Here is a 16,917-nt window from a genome sequence, read left to right as displayed (position 1 = left end):
CTATAAGTTTTGCAGCTTCTTTGCACTTAGTTGTGACCAGGAAGACTAAGTTCTGGCCAAGAGGGGTTATGCATGCCTTCTCCAGGCCTGGCCCATACAACACCTCTCACTCAATCCTCCACGCTCTTTTTCTCCTCACCTGGCTGGATGTAGGGGGAATCCAGCAGCTGGATTCCTTTGTGGAGCAGAGACCCCTGCTTTGCATGAGAAAGAAACCTTTAGCGTGTTAGTCTTTGAAATTTGAGAAGTGTTTGCTACAGCAGACAGCCTATCCTGACTGCTGTTGAAATTTGTCCCCAGCAGGGAGTTGCTGCTGTAAGGACAACTGTGACCCTGGTCTAGTGTTTGCCAGTGGGCGGCGAGGACCCTGATATAAGGAGGTTCCAATATGGTAACCGATGTCATGAATGGGAAAAACCTTGGATGTTGTTGTCTGGAAACCCAGAAGGCATGATGTATGCTTGAGAATCTTACAGCCTTAGGACAGTGATTCTTAACCCCGTCTACATATTAGAATCACTTGGAGATTTGTAAAAACTATCCATGTTCCATCCCCACTCCCAGAGATTCTGACTTAATGTGTGTGTATGGGTTGGAGAAGGGGAAGGTCATTAGTATTATTTTAACAGTTTTCCAGGTAGTTCTGATATGCTACCAAGCTTGAGAACCAAAGCCCAAGGCAGAGATTGGTTTTCTGTAAAGGTCCAAATAGTAAATATTTTGGGCTTGGAGAGCAATATCATCTTTGTTGCAAGTATTCAATTCTGCTATTATAGCATGAAAGCACCCGTGACAATACATAAGCCAATGGAGATGGCTATGTTCCAATAAAACTTTGTTTCCAAAACAGGCGAAACAGCTGGATTTTTACCTGTGGGCCCTTGTTTGCTGATCCTTTCTCTAGGACACTAATTCTCAAAATCTTTCTTCCTGGGGCTCATTTCTCTTTTTAAAAACTGAGGATCACAAAAAGCTTTTGTCTATGAGTTATATTTAGCACAAATTACCATATTAAATATCAAAACTGAGAGGTTAAAGATCATAACGAACTGAAAATAATCATAAGTCCATTACGTTAACATAAGCAAGATACTATCATTGTATTTTCAAAGTAATTTTCTAAAGGATGGCAATGTCTCACATTTTTTGCAAAACTCTATACTGTCCCCTTTAATAGGCGTAGGGATGCTCATTTGCCTTCTTCATTTGTCCTGTTAGGATTTGTTGTTGAAGTACAGGAGGAAAGCCTGGCCGGACACACATGTGTAGGTATTTCTTGTGAGAAGGCCAATCTCCTGACGGAGTACTTTAATAGCCTTTTCAGATAATTGTGGCTAGTTCTTGATACTCAATAACAATTCAATAAGTTGTTGATTTCAGTTGATTGCAATGTGGAATCTGAAACCGTATCAAGGAACTTTTCGCATACTATTACATTAAAATCTGTCGGTTTCCTTGCACTTCAAAGGAATCTTCTACCTATGCATGACCTTGTAGTACTTACATCGGTTACTTAGAAAATATTGTTTCACTGATTTATACCATTGGCATGCTTCATTATATAATATTTCTAAAAATCACATTTCTTAATATCAGTACCGATCTCTTCGAAAAAGTCTTTAAAGATTCAGAAGCTGTCAGGCGCATGGTGTCGGATACGATTTTTCCAAAATTCTAATTTTTACTTGAAAGCTTGAGCTTTATCATTGGCAACAAATACTGTCAGGTTGTTCGCCTTCAAGTGACAGGCTCACTTCATTTATTTTCAAGAAAATGACTGCCAAATACCCAAGTCTGAATAACCATATTTTGTTTATCACTTGTTCTCTCAAGTAAAAATGGTGTTCCATGAAAAAGAGATGAGTGCAGTTTGCAACTCAAACAATCACATATTGCTTTTCCTCAAGACAACCATTGTATTTTGGTACGCAGCAGAAGTGCTTTACGTGTTCTTTCCTTTTGATCCCACAGAACAGTGAAACGACGCGTCCTCAATGGTTGAGCTTTAATAGAGTGAATAATTTTTCCTGTTTCAGCAAGGGCATTCTTAAGCAGAAGTGGCTTTTTTTTTTTTTTTTTTTTTTTAAGCCGTAAGTGTATGGTGACAAATAAGACGCAAAGCCCAATGATACAGTGATGCAGTTTGGTGAGAGGGATTTGATTTGCGCTAAGGCACCAGGAGTTTCACCCACAACTGCTGATTGTGGCATGGGTGAAAGGGTTGTCAACGCCGTGAACAAGGCCAATAACCTCTTAGTGTTTTTACAAAAGTAGTTTTCACCTTGTGGATCCACTAAAAGAATCTTTGGGATTCCTAGGTGTGTGCAGACCATACTTTGAGAACCATTGTTTTAGGGAATGTTTTAAAAAGAATCAGTGTGTTGTCTTCCTTTGGTAAGATGTTTCAAAGAAGAGATGTGCTCAGACAGAGTTGGCCAGTTTTCAAGCTGACCAGAAAACAATGGAGAGCCCAGAGACTTGACGTCAAAAGTGGTTGGGAAGCCAACTGGCTCCAGATACCCAATGGATCCATGAAAGTTGGGTAAAACTTTTTAGTTGGATAGCATGATTTAGTTTGATGTCAAAGATCAGATTACGAGTAAAGCCTTCTGATATGAAACCATAATAAAGGTAGATGTTAAGGAGAGGGAGGGAAAAGAAAGACCCAAGAATTACAGATGGAAGCGAATACAACAGAAGCCTAGCATGTTTTTGATGAAAATTGTATTGTCAAGAAACCCAAACTATCAGACTAAAAAACTCATTGGCTGAGCTGTAAAATCACATTTTGGTTCTCAGAGTTTTGCTAACACTCCTTTCAGCTGTGACCAAAGGGAGTAAAATAGATAATAAGGACTCCTAAAAGCTGAGTCCAAGGAGGGAAGAGGAAAAGAGAATTATTCCCAAGTAGCAGAATTAAAGTTTAATTAAATAACCCACCTTCTCCCCAGGGTAGGGGCTTTATTAAGACCTGCCAAGCAGGATTTCAGAATTGCAATAGACCAGTAAACACTAAGTATCTCTCATTATTCCCCTTTCAAAATGGAAGTTTTAATTGCATTCTGTCCATGAGCCACCATCATACATAGACTAGGCTCATAACAATACCACTCTCCCCCTTACCTGCCTGCCAGGTACAAAGGTCTGAGCCGGGACTCCAAGCCATAAGGAGGTGGTGTGGCCACTTGATGGAGGAAGCCTGGTTACCCAAGTGGAGCTGAATCTTCCCCTACACCTTGAACTGGATTGTGACATGAGCAAGGAACAAACTTTATTGTGCTAAGCCAGAGATTTTTGTTGCCACACCTGTTGCAAATGTTCTCTGTTACAGCATTTAGACTACTCTGAATAAAGTAGAGACTATTCCATTGATCTAAACATGAGGAAATGAACTGAGGCCACTAGTGGCAGAATAAGAACACAGTGACGAGGTAGACTCAATAAGCTTCTGGGGACGGAGGGCATGTGAGCAGAAGCAAGAGCAAGGGGTGTGGGATGGGTTCTAGCTCTCTGTGTCTACGTGGGTGGTACTGATAGAACGATCCAGTGACGTTGTCCAGTAGACAGTAGTAATGTGGAGGCTAAGAGCCCGGGGCAGAGGTCTCGGAAGGGGGCGCATACGAGGCAGCCATCAGAGTCCAGGTGATGGTTGAAGCCATGGGAAGGAGAAGTGCATGGAATGTGCTGGGAACACGATTGAGAGGGAGAAGAGTACGGAGGAGGTTATCTAATTAATGGAGTAGAATGCATAAAAGATTATACTCCCAGAAAGGAAGAAAAATGGCAGCAAACAGGTAGGCCATTTTGAAGAAAAACAGTTCAAAGAATTATTACATTGTAGAGTCAAATATTGCAAAGAGATCTAATAAGAGCTAAAAAAAGATTTTAAACTTAAGAGGGTATTAGTGACCTTCATCAGGATAATTTTAATAGAACTTTGATGTAAGATTCAGATCATTGTAGGATAAATGCCTTATAATTTTATGGATGAATAAACAGACTGGAGGTGTTAAATCTTGACCAAGGTCCACAGTACATGTTGGAACTTGGCGTTGAACTCTTGCCTATCCAAGACCCTCGCTCCTCCACTCTTCCAAACAGGTTCGAAAAGTACACTTAGGTAAGGTGCTGATTCAGATATAATTTTGATTATCATGTTGCTAAACCAGTATAAAATAGAAGGCTTACAGGGATTGTAAAGGTCAATATTTTCAGAGAGAAAGGTGTAGGCGAATTTTCTTTATTTTCTGAGATGATTCCCCATCCATTCCTCCCCTTCCCTGCTTTCTTTTTCTTCAGCTGATTGTATTGATTTTATTGGTAACTAGGAGTTGAATTTTATAACATGAATGGGTGTGTCAGTGTTATACATTTTTAAAGGATTATTTTGGTATTAGAACACAGGTTGTATCAGTCTGCTGAAGTAAACGTTTTTCCTAAAACTATGTCTAAATAAGATGACTGATAGAACTTTTTCTCCAAAGTTTTATAAAACTTAATTAGCAAGATCAAAGGCTACAAGAGCTTAATAAAAAAAAAAAAAATAGCCACAGTCACATTTACCAGACGCCTTGTTAGTAATTCAGCATTTAAAGTATAATCCCTAAACAAGTCAAAGACAGAGACAAATGTTTTTTTAGGAGACTTATGATTGTTTTCTTCAATGAACCTGATGGAAAACCTTAAGTGCCTGTTATAGAGCACTGTTTCAAAATAAGCTCCTTAGCAAAATAAATGAAAGACATGTAGAAACCTGAAGAAGCATTTATTCTTCAGAGCCAAGGTGTCTGCAAAACTCGTGTAGGAAACCTCTCTTTCTTTCATTTCACATAAAGACCATTTTGTGTGAAATAAAGGAAAGTAATTGGCATCACTTGAATTCATTATTCATTAAATTTAACTATTTTTGGTTTGGCATGTACTGATTTCCTAATCTGGAATGCCTGCTAAAATATTTTCATTAAGATGTGTTATTTTGAGTAGTAATGGACCTTCCAATTTAGGACTCAGCCCTTTCAATTTGGAGTATATATAAAGTCAAGGGTAAATACAGTCAGCATTATTAAACATGGACCTTGCTCCTGCCCTGCTTCAGTTGCAAGTTTTGATTGCATAATTCATTCTTGTTTATCCCCTTTGCATTTCTATAGCAACTATTTCTGTGGAATTTATGAGTTTGGTTGAAATGCCCCAGTAGAACAAAAAAGGAGCTTTTGTAAAAAAAATTTTTTTTGAAGGCTGTGTGTAGCGATGAGGAATTGAGAAAGGACTAGCCTTGTTTGCAAAACAATTTAAAAAAATCTCTTTATATGTGTTCAAATGTGTGTGCAAATACATGTTTGAGGCATGTCCCATTTTAAAGACAGTGAGCCCCATCTGATTACCCATATTCACTTAAAATGGGGTGACACATGATGATCTCTTAAAAATTAATTGATAGGAAACAATTTAGAGAGCAGAGATATTCAGCCTCATCTAAAAACAAAAACAAAACAACAATTCGTATTTTTTTAAGTTACCCATGTGGATTTTTGTAAAATATAAATAGAAAAATGTAGCTATCACATGCCAATTACATGTTACATAAGAGATAGGGTAATGGATATGCTCCATGTTTTAGGCGGTACTATTTTGCAATGCACACTGCCACATGGGAAATTCAAAGAAAACATAAAATAGCTTATGAAAAGAAACAAAATTAAACTAAGTTTATTTTTGTTTCTAAACCAAGCTTATTTCTCAGCAATTGTAAAATGTTTTGTTCAGTTGTTCTCATCAGGACTAAATTTATCTTATTCAGACAATTCAGAAGGTTCACAAAATTTTTGCTTATGAAATTGAAATCTGATGATACAGATTTCTAATGACTATTTTTCAGAGTCTGTTGTATGCTGGAAGGATAGCATTGCAACTTTTAAATCTCTTACCAAATATTAAGACTTTAACACATTTTATAAAGACAGTGAAAATAGAAAAATTGCATATTAACTCAATTTTTCATTTCTAACATTTTTAAACATGTTCTGTATGCAGGTGAAACAAGGCTAAAATTTTGGTTTTTAGAATTAGATTACCTGCCTTGTACTAGTCATATATAATAAAGGCAAGTAAAACAAATGCGTTGCAATTTCATACTAAATATATTTGTTAATCCGTTGAACAAGTATGAATTATTTACTCTGTGACGAGATACTCTACCTATATCTCTAGATGCATAACAGGTTTCGCCACTCGATACTTTCTGAAACCTAAGGACTAATTCGTATCCTCACTGTGCAGTAAGATCATTTGGTACAGGTCCCGAGTAAAAGGGGGAAAAAAAGGGCAAACAAAACAAAAAACGTATGCCAATGAATTACAAAAACTACTATTTAACTGGGTTGGGACCAAAGGTTGTTAGTGCTGTTGGCCACAACTATCTGAAAAGAGCCCAAAATGTCAGGCTGACCTCTTAATGGTGACTGGGTGAATACCAAGGTTCAGTGGCTTGTTCTTGACGTGCATCCAAACATTTAGATGTCTGTCCAACATTTTTAGTTAGAGCTTTTTCTTCTATTAACATAGTTTAGGAAAGTGTAAAGCAGGATTTGAACATTGACGATACTATTTTTATCATTATATGAAACAAATGAGGGCAGTCCGTATTTTGAATGTATTCCCTTAAGTTCATGTGGGGCTAAAGTAGCTTGGCGTTGGTGATTGATGAGTCATCGTTGATAGTGAGAATACAGATGTTGTGAATTCAGAACCTGAGGGACAGGCAATAGGTAAGATCATTACAGGCTGTGACGTGCTCCGTGAAAGGCAGAAATGCGTGATGCGAATGATGGTAAGGGGCTGGAGGAGGTGGGAAGGAAGCCAAAAAGAAACTCTCTGAGGAGGCAGTGCCTAACCTGAGGTCTGAAGTATGAGGAGCCCTGGGAAGAACCAGGAAAGGAGTGCTGCAGGTAGGCAGAAGTAGGAGTGCAGAAATAGGCAGTGAAAGGAGCGGCTTGGTTAGGAATAGGAAGGAGGGTAACTCAAGCTCCACCAGAAGGATCTTTCTGACTTAGGTGATTTCGTATCTAATGGAGAATGCCCCGCTGTCAAGCGCGAGAGCCTGGGTTGCCCTCCAGTAACCAACCATCCCCAATCGCAGCCACTGCAGACAGCTAGATTTATTTCTCACTTACTCCGTCCGTCCGTTGCAGCCGGCCAGGCGCTCTGCTCCGCGTGCCCCTCGCTGCAGGACCCTCGCTGACCGAGCAGTCCTTGCCTGGAACACAGCGGTTCTGGGGACAGAGTGAAAAGAAAGCATGCCGCATCCAGGACAGCCTCTTGAAGCTTAGCACACATCACTTCCACCAGCACTTCATTGGCCAAAGCAGTGACTAATCTCAAGTCAGGAAGGAAGTGTGGTTCTCCAGCGTGCCCGGGAGATGAGAACTGGGAGTATTGATGAGCGGTAGTAAGAGCCCCTGTGTGGGTCAGTGAATGACCTGAAGTTGTGTGTACAAGCTGCGAGGGTGTGTGTGGGAGGGGGTGCGTGTCTTCAGGAAAAAGGGCTATTGCTTTAATCAGATTCTCAAAGGAATCCGTGACACAATGATTAAAAACCGCTGGACCAGTTGAAAACTGTCATGTAAACAGATAATTGCTCTACAAGGCAATTTGCAGCATGCGTGAAAGGCTGAAAGGATTAAAACGTTGTGAGTGGGATGTGCGCGCAAGTGTGTGCGGTGATAAGGGCGACATTGAGCACATTTGTAGATGAAAGGGTGAAAGAGAACAGGGAGCAGGGGATGAAAGACCCCAAAGGGTTAGGGGAGAGGACTGAAGCCCCAGAAGGTGCCTGAGGAGATGGTATCCAATATTCTCTACCAGTGTTAACTTGGGGGATCAGCTAATTCCCTGATGGAATTAAGGAGGAAAGGAGGGAAACGGTGGATGCCCCTGTGGGTCAGGCTGCAGGTGGAGGGGCAAGAGAGGACCTCTGTTTTGTCGGATCGATGGACAAGGGCAGCTACGTAAACTGAGGGGATCGTAGAGCATGTTGGCAATTCGGAACAGCTGTAGGGAAATCTGAAACAGAGCTGAGTGGGGACAAATGAAAGGACTGCCAGTAGCACAGAGGGCTCAGCTGATGTTGGAGAACATAGATTTGGGGCTGTGCCAGCACAGAGTTATGGGATTTTTCCTTATCCGTGCTCCGCTGCCTGGAAGCAGGAGCTGAGCAAGTTAGTGGTTGGACAGATCGGGGCTGGGGATCCGCACAGCAGGTCTGGCAGCATGTTTTGCTGATAATATGAAGTTTAAGAATCTCTGAACAGGCAAGAAGAACTAATGTGACTTTTTTTTCATTTTTTTTAAGATTTTATTTATTTGTTTGACAGAGAGAGAGACAGCCAGCGAGAGAGGGACCACAAGCTCCAGGGGGAGTGGGAGAGAAAGAAGCAGGCTCCCAGCAGAAGAGCCTGATGTGGGGCTCGATCCCAGAACGCTGGGATCACGACCTGAGCTGAAGGCAGACGTTTAACGACTGAGCCACCCAGGTGCCTCCTAATTTGACTTTTAATTTTTAAAATTAAGATGGTCAGTGATGGCGAGAAGACGCTTTGCACCTATAGTTGCTCTTTGTGAGTTGCGGTTCTCACTCCCTGGACAACTTGGTTTTGTTATGAACTCACAATTGATATAACCAATGTAACCAGTATGGTTAAGAGTAAACAATATAGCTTATTTCTTACTGCCTGAGTGAGAGTAATCCTGCTACAGCTACATAAGATTTTATGGGCTCCTAACACTCCCTTATTCCTTTAGTAAAATCTCACAGAGGAAAGGTCAAAGAAAAAAAAAAATAAAGCTCTAAAAATATAATTACATACTCAGAGACAGAATTGCTTAGCTAAGCATCTTGCTATTAATTAGTATGTTGTATATTTCGCTGCCTTGGCTGCTACTAAGACATTGTATTTAGGGAAACTATTAAATGAAGACAAAAGAAAAACATCTGGAGTAGCTTAGCTCCAAAGCAGAGTGCGGTGTGAAGTAGCATTGTATTGCGTGCCTCTTTCCCCAGTTGCCTGCCAAATCCCTGAATTTCCCTGATTTCAGGGAGGTTACATCATAAGCATTTGATTAAAAACCATGTTGCTCTTCATAAAGGCTGCATATGCATACTTACGGCAAACACAGCCATCATGCTAATTCTTCCGGCTTTCTTGAAACCTGTCCTTTCCACTTTCCAACTCCTCGGAATGGAGGTTTTGTCTCTGACCTGTCTATTGATGACTGACAGGTGAGGTGAGCAAGTCTGATCGTTTGGAATTATGTTTGAGGCTGAAATTAAGTGAGACTTTTCACATCCTTCCCCAACAGAAAGGAGTTAGCTAGCAGGAGGGAAGCAAGTTAAAATTCTAAAAAGAGGTTGTTGCTACAAATGGCTCTTCCCCAGAAGACCCTCTCTCAGAATTTCGGTTGTTGATAACTAGCAGGTTTTATCTCCAGGAACCAAGTCTCTCCTCGCTTCTGGCCTGCCAACTTGTAGACGGTCTTCAGCTGAGGCAGTGCTGCCAGAACGAATAGCTGGAGAATCTCCTCGACTCTCTATTTATTTTAGAGTATGATAATTTGAGGGAAAATTAAAATTGCCAGTTTTCCATCACATACAAAAGCTCTCAGTGCTGGTTATCTCATCAGACCTCACAAATATACTTCTGCAGAAAATTGTGTCAACAGATGGAAAAGCCAAGAAAAGGGGGGATTAATGTCTGGTCAAAGGCCACACAGTGTGTTCAGGGCAGGGCTGAGCACCCGCACCTCCGGACTGATCTGACCGAGCTCTTCCTGCTCTGGCCCAGGACAGGGGAGCGCGCAGAAGCCGAGATCCCGGAGCCAAACACCGAGCAGAGGGCTAGTTATGCAAGGGGTAAAGATACTAGGTTTTAAATGTGCACATGTTGACTGCAACAAGCGGTTCCTGAGGCCCAGAGACTAGGAGCAGTCTGAGAGCAGGGTCTGTCCATGCATCTTTGCAAACAGCCTGGTAAGCTCAGTGCCTGGCATAGCACTAGAAACCCACTCCCTGTGAATCGTGTCGAATACATCCAGCACCTTTAAAAAGGACCCAAATAATCTCATTTCTCTGCTCAACGTGTTGCCATGGATTCTCCTTCCGCTCAGAGTCCAAGTCAAAACCCTGACCCAGGTGATCTGCTCTCTGCGGTGCCTATCCTCCATTCCCCAATCTCTCCCCATGCACCCTCCTTCTCCGTTTCTGTGACCCTTGGCTGTTCTTTAGGCCTGGGCCTTATTCTAGATCCTGAAAGGCCACCTCCCTTACTTCCTTCAAGACTTTGCCCGTGTCATTTTTCATTGTCCTGGTCCCAGCCCCCTGCCCACCTGTACCCCTCAGCCTGTTCCTTCCGTAGCACCCACCACTTTCTGACTCTACGTCATTACTTATTATGTTGATGTTTTGTTGTCTGTGTCTCTTTTGCTAAGATGTTGGCCTACAAGGGCAAAGATTTTTGTCTCCTTTTGTCACTAATATCCCTAGTGTTCCATCCAGTGCCTGATACATAGAGAATGCTCTGTAAATAATTGTTGAATGAATAAATTAATAAAAGTCGATTAGTGAATCTCATGAATAGATGAGTCGGAAAGTGAAAAGAATACACCATTAAAGCCAGCTATAAAGGTGAGCCGTCAGTTGTGGTCAATTTATAGAGGCAAACATTCATTTTCATATTCAGAAACTCTTGTAATTCATGACGAACGTGGCCAACTTTCAGAGTCAAAGCTGCAGACATCCAGCCTATTAACTGTCAAATTCTCGTGTTAACATGTAGTTCGATCCCTGATGAATTCAGACAGAGCACATGCGTGGGTTGGTACTTCCCAAAGTGGGGTATGAGGCCCTCTGCGTTAGAATTGCCTGATTAATATTAAGGTTCCCAAGTCTTACCTAGTTTATTGAATAGTCTCTATAAGAGATTACTATTAGAACCTCAGGTGAGTCAAATGAATGCTAAAATTTGTGAATTATTAGTACATAGATCTATAGAAAATGATGGGGCTGTAGTGGAACAAGATCTCTTACTGTAGTACAGTTATTCCATAGGAGAGTGATAAGACTGCAATGTAAAAAAAAAAAAGTGTTCCTTGAATGAATAATGGAAACTCTGAATTAAAGAGATTTTTTTTTGTAACAGGAATTCTCAGAACCTTTAATAAGTTGACGTCATTGTGAATTCCCAGTAGTAGGATATAGCATGTAGCACCCCAGCTTTATTTCGTTGTGGGTATCTTTTTAGGTACCTCTCATTACCTTTTAGGGAGAGGTGGTTTGGTTTTGTTCTAAAGAAAAAGTCTGAGCTTTGCTGTAATAGAGAATACCTGAGGTTCATTCCTGATTCCCACAATCTATAATTCTCTATAATTGTCTTGTTTGTTAATTCTCCCTAGTTTGTAATCTAATTGGGGTTTTTTATACCCTTGAGAAAAAGTATGAAATAATATATATTTCATTGTTCCTAGGACTCACCCTTGCAAATGAAAAATTTATTTCTCTCTGTCTGTCACACACACACACAACGTATGCCGGAGGAGTAATGCCAGTTCAGAGGGCCCACAAAATAGCTTGTGTACACACACACCTGAATGAGCTGGGTCCGTTTGTTAGAGTATAATTTGTAGATTAGGAAGTGAGGGTTCTGTGTGCTGCATTCCACGTTCATGGGATCCGCGTGCATACATGTGTCACTGGGTGTAAGCACCTATGCGGCCTGTTCCTCTGTATCGATCAGCTCCAATCTATTCCTTATGTCACTTTCTATTCCTTTGGCATGGCCCTGGACACAAGATAGGTATGTGCCTGGAATAAACGGCCATCTCCCCTTTTGAAAGCCATTTGAGGACCACAGCACATGACATCCTTCTGTGTAATGGAAGTATCCACACATGGGCAATCGCTGCCTACAGATGTAATGAACCAAGTGGGAGGTAATGAGAAGTGACTGTCACACCATCTCTAGGGCCCTGTTCCTCCTGCCGCACAATTACACTGTGACCCCAGAGAAACCAGGAAGACTGTAGCATTCTTCCCCCTTCCTAATGGTCTTAAAATCAGGCCTAGCTTACCAGGGGAAGCTAAACTGCAGCGCTATTCATCTGACAGTCAGAGGATGTCCAAGGAAATATATGATTATAATACGGGAGGCTGTTGTATACACAATCGCACACTGTTTCCCCAGTTCTGACTTGGCCGCTTGCCTGAAAGATGCCAGTAGACGAAGACCGTCCTTTCCTGCTTTCTCCCGGCATGTGTTTTTGGGGTGAGAACTGTTACTTCTTTCCTAGCAGGAGAGTCTAGGGATCAGGCAGGTGGGCAGAGCTGCAGTCCTGTTAGAGGAATACATGGTGCAGCTTTACAGAAAGAAACTCCTCTCTTTTAAGTAATGGTGATAAACGCAGTGAGAACACCTTCTGGGTGCTGGGTCTCGCGAATCATATTTCTGAGTTGTGTTTCCCAGAGTGCACTGATTACAGTGACCATTTCCCCTGGCGTATTCTTGCGGCGAGGGAGGGGTTGGCGGGATTGCAGAAAAGGTAGAGGGTTGCCTGCTGAGTCAGCTTTTAGAGAGCATACAGAAAGTGCAAAATAGGTGGAAGCCTTTTAAAATTCCTTTCATTGTCTTCATTGTGCTCTTATAGCTGAGGCTTGCCCCTGCTCTGAGGGATGTCTGCCAAGTGCTTGCAGAATAGTGGATGGGAACAAGCCGGGCTGCTGTGCTGCTTGGCACAGAGAGAATAGCCGCGCAGGCTGGCTGCTGCATGGAGGACACCATTTCCACTCCTCTGTGCCTCTGCCTGCAGGAAGCCCCCAGGTGGCATTAGGGAGAATGAGCGTGTAAATCGCAGGGCCTGCTAATTTCTCACCACTTCATTAGCTGACAGTTCAATGAAAGCGCTCTCCTGCCAGTCACCTCACGTGTGTGGCGCGGACGCTTCTCATCAGCAGAAGCAGACTTCAGTCCTTCTGTGTTGACGTGCTTGTGACTTTTTGGTGACCCCCCCCCCCCCGCCAGCGTGTGGGAGTTCATTCTCTGACCCTGCCACCAGCAAATACTTCCTGGATGTCCCTGCAACACCTACCTCTGACTTCCTTTTGATTCAGACTTGGTTTAGCGGTTCCAGGAAAAGCTGGATCCCATCTTGATCCCATCTTAGTCCCGTCTCCGTCTTTTTTACGAAACAGGTTTGAAGACCTACCACAAAGTATGAAAATGACACTCTATATTTTAAAGGACTCTCCCTCACAGCATTACTAATAATCAATTTTTCTGAGAACTTATTATGTGATAGGTATTGTTCTAAGCACTTTACAAGCAATTGAATCCTATTACTTCTATTTTATGCAAGAGGAAACAGACCGGTTAAGTTTGTTGCCTAGGACACACAGCATTTACATACAGGAAGCCTGCAGCCAGAGCCCACGCTCTGAAGTACTAAAGCGTTTTGCCTTAATTAGTCAATTACTTAGTTAATTCCTGGATTAATTCACAAAACATTAATGAAGCACCAAATATGTGACACTTATGTCAGAGTTTAACTATTAGAGTTTAGCTCTCCTTTGATTTTCGTTTGCGTCCGACAGAAGGTATTTGCTGAGCAGCCCCTGTGTCTGGAGCTGTGCTCACCGAGATGCAAGAGAAATACAGGGTGTGACCTTGCCTTTGAGAACCGTACAGGCCTGTAGACCACAGGGTGACAAATTTCTCTTTATAAAGGGGCGGATAGTATGTTTGAAATGAAGGTCCTATGATTTCGGTCCCGGTAAATGCAAAAGCAGCCATAGACAATGAGTAAACAAGCATGTCTGCATTTAATAAAACCACAAAAATAAATAGGCCATATTTGGCTCATGGGTGGCCTGCCACAGAGAATAAGGGCAGCCCTAAGAGAGCCATACAGAACAGTGAATAATGATAGTGTAACTGAACGCTGACCTGTGCGTTCCTGCTGGTGAGACGCACAAATGAACTCGCGTCGGAGAGTAAAGAGGCTGCTGTGCATTTTAGTGATCAGGCAAATGGTTTCTAGAGCTGGCGCATGAACCTTGCCTAAAGTGGCAAGTGTCTGAGACATACCCGTGAGGTTGTTCGGAGGGTTTTGCGGACCAGCCCCTAGTTGTTAGTGTGTGTATGGCAGGCAAGCTGATTGCTTATACCCTCTGTCTCTTCCTTCCTTGATGACAGAACCCCACATCTGTTTGGTATCACCATGTCTTTGGCTCCAATGACACAACATGTATTAAAGGCAGTCTTAATCGTGTTCTCTAAGTTGCCGGCCATATGACCCAATTCTGATCAATTAGAAGTAGGGATGCCGACTACACTAACGTGGAGAGAGATCTTTGGCCTTTCTGATCGAAGGGACAGACAAAGCTAGCGCCGCGTACCTTTCCTGTTTTCCTGCCGCCACGTGAACATGGAGGTGAGCTGGGACAGCCATCGTGGTGCCTGAAGGAGTAGGGTGCCATGCTGTGTGTGGGGCAGGGGGGCAGAGAGGAGGAGATGGAGCCTTTGACAATGCCACTGAGCTCCTGCCTACCTCCAACTCTTTGCCAACGATTAACTCCATGTTTTCATTGCTTCAAGTCAAAGTTAGTGAAGTAACAAATGTGGCTCTTAAAATATTTCAGAACTACCTAGAAGTTACTTCTAGAAGTTTCCCACTTTCTTAGACATCTCAGAAAATTGTGCTAAATCAGATGAGGATTATTTCTGATACTTTTCACTTTCTCGGTATCTCCTTCTCCACAATACAATAGTTAGGAGAAGAAAATATAGAGTATCAGACTTTTTAATATTTATTTAAATATTAGTGCAATTGTTTTAAAATATGTACAATGGGGGTTAATAGTGGTTGTGTCTGGATAAGCGAGTCTCTCTAGATGTTGGAATCAGGAGTGTGTTTTTTGTTTTGCTTTATTTTTATAAATTTTCTATAGGAAATATATACATAGAAATTTTAAATGGCTTTGACAAACTAATCTTATGATGGCAAGCTTCTTTTTTGGCCGACACTATTTTCCTACCCTTGTTTTCTCTTTGGCTTTCTAAGCTCACCCCTTAATTTTCTTTCTCATTTTACATTATTCTTTTGTCTTATAAATGATCTTTCTCCATATTTTCTATTTTAATGTAGTCTGTTGCATGATGTTGCAAGTTTGAGTATGGGGTCCTTAAAGTCTGAATCTTATTTTTAAAAGTTTCATGCAACCTTCTTTGATAGTCATTCATTTATTCATTCAGTAAATGATAACTCTTACGTACCAGCCACTGTTCTATGTGCCACAGAATCGGGAGGAACAGACATTTGAAACTCTGCGCTCTTCTCTTCTACCCTCTTTCCTCTGGGCTGTCACATACCTACTCATTCTGTGAGACCCAACACAAGTGCTATTTCCTCCATGAAACTAGAAGTGACCCAATCTTTGGCTCTTTTTAGAATGCTGGTATATTACGTTTATTGGTGTACATCCTTGTCTGGACGGTGAATTCCTCTAGGGGAGCTCCTGTGTCATTTGAACCTTCCCTTAGCCCTGTGTTGCCCCTTTAAACAGCCAGATGTGCATCCACACGGGCCACAGGCCACATGGGTTGCATGCTCCGATACGTGGTATCTGTGGAGAAGGTCCCGAACGTGACCTGTAGCTTGTCATACCTCATCGTGAGTTCTCGCAGACACCGATGCCACCTACTATTGTCTTCTTCATCTTCTCACCATTCTTCAGGTTTGCTTCCCTCCTTGTCTTTTCCAGACCTTCTCAGCTGTGGCCCCTCCCCGACTTTCTTACTTTGCCAGGGAAGCTCATGCAGAGGGACCTAGAGACCAATTCTATTTTACACTCAGCGAGCTTCCAGCGATATATTTAATAAGTAAGTGGATGGGCGGGTGAATGTTCATAGAAAATACAGATTTAAAAAATGCTTTTTCTAGTCCGTTTGGAGTAAAAGAAAACCGGAACGATGTGGTGGGCCGCGGGTGGCATTTATTGAAATGTGGGAAGGCACACGAATACAGGCCTGAAGACTCCCTGGTGGGACATAAAGCCAGTATTCTCCTGGTCAGCCAGTTCCTCTGCATCACACTCTTGTTGGTGTAGGAACCCTCTTTAAGGAAGAAAATAAGGAAAATAAGAAAACACAACTCTTTCCCAACTCTAGTTAGATCAGGAAATTGTGGCAATTTCTGGAATGTCAAGAATAAAAATAAGGAAGGAAGAATTAATCCTGCTAGCCCAAAATGAGAAGCTGTCACCACCAAAGCTGTAACTCTCTAAATGAATGTAACACCTCTGAAAACTCTCACAACGGCGCCAAGTATTTACATGTTCTCTGCGAATGTGGCATCTCACAGCAAGTGGTTTGGGTTGTGAAGCACACCATCTGTGTGATTACCACCCCTTGCTAGAGTACTCTGAACTCAGCAGTCGTACAACAGATGCATTTAAATATACAGTATTCCTCCTTGCATAGTTCAGAACGGGTGTTAGGAACTGAGGGAAAACAACCAGCTTCCTTGAAACTCAGGCTCCATCTGACATCTTTCCAGACACCTTCCATAACCATAGTACATGCAATTCTGGAAGATAACAGTATCAGAACAGATTCACAGAGAGAAGCAGGTCAGCTTGACCGAGTACATCAGTACTGCCTTCACAATCACTCGCGAGTCACTCGATTTGGAAGGTGAAACCAGATCACTGTTTGGTTTTCGTTTAAGGGGCAGTCTGTGTAGTCCCGGGAAAAACAAGTCTACAAAAGCCCGATTGTATGTACTGCAGGTAGGTGAATAAAAATGGTGTCATCACTATCATATTAGTAGATGCGTATCTTTGGAAAAACAACACGAGATTACATAATTTTTGAT

General features: G+C 42.0%; 1 protein-coding gene across 17 annotated transcripts in view; it reads left to right on the top strand.

Annotated features, from left to right (window-relative positions):
- The first annotated feature begins 6,652 nt into the window (after positions 1–6,652).
- Positions 6,653–16,917, top strand: part of CXXC4 (CXXC finger protein 4) — a 420,398-nt gene continuing 410,133 nt past the window's right edge. For 7 of the 17 annotated variants that reach the window (XR_008958577.1, XR_008958578.1, XR_008958575.1 and 4 more), the window contains exons 1-2: positions 6,758–6,829; positions 8,373–8,531. The gene's annotated coding sequence lies outside the window, so the exon portion shown is untranslated. Of the gene's footprint in view, positions 6,948–8,350; positions 8,532–16,917 lie in introns of all 17 variants that reach the window. The other 10 variants (XR_008958583.1, XR_008958587.1, XR_008958581.1 and 7 more) reach the window with 7 other exon arrangements.

The sequence above is a fragment of the Ursus arctos genome, unplaced genomic scaffold (assembly GCF_023065955.2).
Source record: "Ursus arctos isolate Adak ecotype North America unplaced genomic scaffold, UrsArc2.0 scaffold_11, whole genome shotgun sequence".
NCBI lineage: Eukaryota > Metazoa > Chordata > Mammalia > Carnivora > Ursidae > Ursus > Ursus arctos.
The sequence above is the reverse complement of the archived record's forward strand: the minus strand, read 5'-3'. Positions and strand labels throughout refer to the sequence as shown.